Source organism: Leguminivora glycinivorella, chromosome 14 (genome assembly GCF_023078275.1).
Source record: "Leguminivora glycinivorella isolate SPB_JAAS2020 chromosome 14, LegGlyc_1.1, whole genome shotgun sequence".
Classification (NCBI taxonomy): Eukaryota; Metazoa; Arthropoda; class Insecta; order Lepidoptera; family Tortricidae; genus Leguminivora; species Leguminivora glycinivorella.
In genome coordinates, this window is record NC_062984.1 from 2,825,574 (window position 1) to 2,831,286 (window position 5,713).

Genomic DNA, 5,713 nt, shown 5'->3' on the forward strand with positions numbered 1-5,713 from the left:
ACATATATCACAAAATTATTATTTTCTTAGTGTATTCCATTAAATTATAAGTTTCCAAACAGAATCATACCAACTTATTGTATTGAGTCTAATTAACTAATTAACATAAATGTACGTCAACCATATTTTACTCATTGCGTATGATCAACTTTTACTAAAATTATATTTACTTTTAAACAACAAAATACAAAACTTATTAAATAATTATGGATCACCTATTGTTTACAATTTAAATGCCTACCTTACTAAAGTTTACATGTGACCTGTTGTTATACAACTTTTTAGTGCTAATGCCCGAATTATTATAAAATATTTACACTATGAATATTCATTTATATTAAATTTAGCCTCTTATTCCTGTTAGACAATCATTTTATATACTTATTACTATTACACTTATTATAATAATCGTACCTATTATGTAACTCTATGTACATAATATATAAACAAGTAGGTATCATAATGTCATTACATGTCACCGATCCGATATCGGATGTAGGACCGATATCCTACATATCAAAGGCGCATCTTAGACATTTGCATTTGATCTTCCTACATCGATATCGGATTGGATAATGTAAACACGCTCTTACTGTCTTTAGGTACTCATTTATTTTTACTAAATATCAAATTCTTTCAGCTTTTAGTAGTAGCAAATATTTACTCGTTAACTCATAAAAATATGGTATGCTGGTGGAAAAACCAAATTGTACCCTATTTTTTTTCCTTCCTTGCTAAGGTTGTCTTATTCGTGTTTTGCCTATAGTATTTATTGTACTTACATTATAATCATATACCTAAACTTACCTAACAATACAAATTATTTTTGAAAAGAGAATCAAATAAGTTCATTGTTAATTTCCTTTTTTCTGGCTTGTATAAAAGTTTTATTAATACGCATTTTAGTCAGAATTGTGGCTGGTCAATATAAAAGTATAAATAGACCTATAGTTACATACTCGTACAATAATTCCAAAAGAGCCTTGTAAAAAGTTGTAGGTACAGTCAACCAATTGGAACTCTAGGCCACTCAAGAACTATGTCGTAGTGACGTTCTAAATCAGATTGTAATAAATCTCTTACTGCTTGTCATTTTGACATGGTTGTAAAGTGGCCTAGGGTTCCAATTGGTTGACTGGGTTTATTAACAAATTGAAAACTGGCAGTACTTAGGACGTTATGAATCACAATTAAAATAATATTTACACAACAAAATAAATAGTCTTAGTAATCTTGATCTACAGTTACAAGTTTACAACCATTGCCCAGTTCAAAACATTTATGATTTATATTATATTTGTAAATATATCACATTATGTTAAAAACTTCACAGCAAAACAAGTATTTATAAGTAAAATAAATCTAAGTCGTACCTACTGAACAGAAAATATCTTTCTGAAATTGTTTACTATAGAAAAGTGAAATAATGGTACAGTCGTCACGACTTTTAGCTACAATTTCGATTGGATAAGATAAAATACACGGTGAAAAAAAAGTACCATCCAAACACTGCATAGTGACTTTTGGTCCCATAATGAACAAGATTTATTATGGGACCAATGCTGAAATCGCAATAGTACCGCAATAAAAGATCGTCAGATTGTAAAACATAATCATAATTCATTAATATTTTTAAAATAACTACTTAACTAAACACACAACAATCAAAGAAAATCAAAATACAGCAATAATCAACCATAATACTAATGAGCGGACAAGCCAAGCCGTCTCATTGGTGCTCATTGGGCATACAGTTGTCGTTGTGTGCGTGCGTGGTGACACGACTCGCTGTTCGTTCGCGTGTACACACACATGGAAATGTCGCGCGCGCAATAGCCCAATTAGGAGCGTCCATCTACAAGTGTGTGTGAGACTGTGGGTTCAAGATCTTGCGACAGACAAATAGCCCCCCCCCCCCTCATGGGGCCTGGGCCTATACCACGTGACCCCCCCCCCTGGGCACGAAGCTGGATCCGCGCTTGATTCCTTCGTATATATTTGAGATAATGGGGGCGATTTTTGAATCTCGCATACGGGATTTTGTCACTAAAATACCGGTTGAAAACGGTGACTTGCTTATTATTTTCAGTGACAATTTTCTGAATTCGAACGCGTGAGACTCAAAAATCGGCCGGAAATCTTTAAATGCGTTCGACTGTCATTTCTCCCGCATTGTCAATCTTCGGTCTGAGCCCTTAAGCCGCATTAAAATCAATCAAAATTTTAAGTTGTTTTGGTTTAGTTGCGTGAGATTATTGTCTCACTCTTTCTTGGTACTAATAATAATGGTTTTGTGTGGTTTTGTAAGTGTTTTTATATTTTACTGGCTGTTTGCCAGTCACTGACTTAAAGCTGACGCAGATCCGTCGCCACTCTCTTCTCCCAGCGATACTCGTATAGTATAGAGAATTTCACCCAGTATAAGGAATCTAAACAGGAACATAATTTGACGTTCATATAAGCGCATTGTAATATGCCTACTTGGAAAAATAAGTAAGAAAGTAAGAAGTGAGGTAGGGCATAGCGAATGATATTCCGCTTTGTGTGGTAGGGCACAGCACAGCGGATATCGTCTCGCTCGAATCTAGAGCAGACAAGTGAGGTAGGGCATAGCGAATGATATTCCGCTTTGTGTGGTAGGGCACAGCACAGCGGATATCGTCTCGCTCGAATCTAGAGCAGAGCCCAACTGGGGTAGTACCTCCGCCTTACAGAAGACCGCAGCCAAATAGCACTAGACCCTACTCATAGTGTTGTGTTCCTGCCGGTGAGTAAGGCTGCCAGAGCTCAACGAGGGTGCGGTGCTGATGACGGGAGGGCTTACGGAACTAACTTGTTCCGTATATTGTCCTTTAGAGTCGTCGGCAACCCGAACCCTCCTCGGAACTTGTACACTCCTTTTTGCTGTGTACTTAACACAGCAAAAGGGAATGTACAAGTTTCTAATGGGGTGGCAACGCGCATGTGACACTGTTTGCGTTGCATGCGTTCATAGGTTACGGTGACCGCTTTCCATCAGGCGGACCGTATGCTTGTTTGCCACCGACGTAGTATTAAAAAAAAAATATTTCATTTCATTTCATATTTCATTTCATTTCATTTCAGAACTATATACTATCTTCGCTTCCTCACGCTATATGTATAAGTGGGAATACACATTTTCTTACAATTATAACGCCGCATTTATCAGTGGTTTATTATGTTCATAGGTTTCCCTTACATACTTACTTATATTGACGAATATTTCTTAAACAGGACAATTCAATGTACAACACGAGGATATAATTAATAAAAATATATAAGGTACAGCGGGGCAATTTCAACTGGAGGGCAAATGCAACTGATCCATTTTTTCCCATGTTTTACAATGTTTGCATTATTAATTAGAGTGTCGACTGGTTATCTATCGCACGCGTGTTCAGTGGATACATGTGGAACTCAACCTAATAATGGAAAAATGGATCAGTTACAATTGCCCCTCAGTCGAGCAAGAGGTACGGTGGCCAAGATGGCGTTGGCGTTACACCTTTGGGGAACGCTCGGGTAGATTTCGCTAATAAAAATATTTGACATTTTAACACATATCAAGCTAAGAATATGGGCCAAATTGACAAAACTGAGGTTCAAAAGTTTTAAGCCTGAGTCGGGAGATGGCAGTCTATGCACTGTGATTACACATTTTACTTTGACAGTAACTCTCTTTAATACTCAATCCTCTTTAGAAAAAACATACCTCGGCTATCAAGAAACTAGCATTTTTTGTTAAAAACTGACTAACAAAAGAAAAGTTCTAAAACATGTACAGGGTGTAACAAAAATGGTGGTGATCCGTTTAAGGGCGTATTCAGTATCGTATTCTCATCAGGAAAAAGTAGAATAAAAATTTTTTTTTATCTTTGTATGGAGATTCGACCGATTCGCGCGGCCCGGCTCATACAAAAGTGAAAATTTTTTTAGCGAAAAAAAAATTTTCTTCTACTTTTTCCTGATAAGAATACGATACTGAGTACACCCTTAAACGGATCACCACCATTTTTGTTACACTCTGTATAAGTATTACCTATTCCAAAAACTTCTTCATTAATAGAGTAGGTATAATCTCAATAATTATTTAAGATTCGTTTACTTATCACATTACACTATCTATTGTCTTATTACGAAGTTCAATTTAATTGATTTTACCTAATTATCTCCGGATTGCAATCCACGATTGAAATATACATTTATAAAATATAATATTAAATTTACAAATTACATCTAAAATATACTTCTGACCCTAACACATGGATAAACTTTAACAAATTTATTTTACAAATTCTACGAGATCTACAAAAAGTAATTTAAATATTTATACCTAGGTACTTAGTGGTTAAAAATAAACAACAGAAGTAAAGCCTGCCGTACCTACAAATAGTGCGATAGGGACGGCCTGATATTTTATCCTTTATCGCGCGACCATACTTGCCTGCGAGAAATATATGACTATTGTCAAGAGGGCGCTGTCATTCTGCTGGCCGCTGTACACATGTGGCCAACGGTTCGACCAACCCTTAGTGGAACCCCTTGGCCAAGCGTGTAGAGGGCTACTTGGCCGTATGTTGGCAGTTGGCGCTAGCGCTGGCCGGCCAAACGACTGGTGTCGATTTTTTGTCCACACATAAGGATCTTAGCGCCAATGGCCAACTGCGTTCACACGTTGGCGCCTCATTCAGTTTGTCGTCAGCCGTCAGAGAGGACAGTAGTAAAAGATTTACGAAATTAATAAGATTATCTATACCAATAATAGTGTTGATTTTAGGAAATACAATACCCTTGCAAATGTTTAATGTATTGGCTAAAAAAGATAAATGTGCAGAATGTTCAGAAAATTGTTAATATTTGAGATAATTTAATTTTATCACGAGGTTATTATGTATTAATTAAATTCTGCTGACAACGTGAATGACCTAGAATTACCTAGCCTTTTCCATTGTACGTCCATCTTTTATGAAGGGCCAATGCCAAGTGATTGGTTCACCAATGTGTAAACAGCGACTCTTATCTTGGCCAAGGGGTTCCACCAAGGGTTGGTCGAACCGTTGGCCTCATGTGTACAGCGGCCATGATGTATGCGGTTATAGCTCAATTTAATATGAAGAAAATAGTTGTAATGAAACTCCGCAACGAGGCCTCATATATTTCTGAACAGGCTTCAAAAAGGAATACCTAATTCACAGTCAAGCCAATAATTTCGACTAGATTGAACTAAATAAAGCTATCGAGCACACAATACTGCACTTGGGATAAAAGTGACAAAAACCTACTGGGGTATAAAATAGGTACTCAATTATCTAAAGTCTAGAATTAAATTCCTTGTCAATATTTGTTGAGTTTTGAATGATTCACGGTTATTCAGTTGGTCAGTTTTCCGTGATCATGATGCATGCAACTGCGTCGAAATATCGGGAGCTCGACAAAAATCAAAAAGGTAATCACGGTCTATATCCCGGTCAATATAAGTCTAATATTTGTTGAATTTTTAAATCTAATCGGGATTTATAATAATTTACTCAGAATCGCGAGCTATTTAGATGCCAATTGGATAAAAATAATCCTATTCGTTTTAATCAACCCGTTACTAGAATAAATGGAAAACGTTAACGAGTCGAAAAAAACATTTTGGGATACCTTTTAACTCATTAGAATCGAATAGGCTCCGAGTAGGAAGAAATAA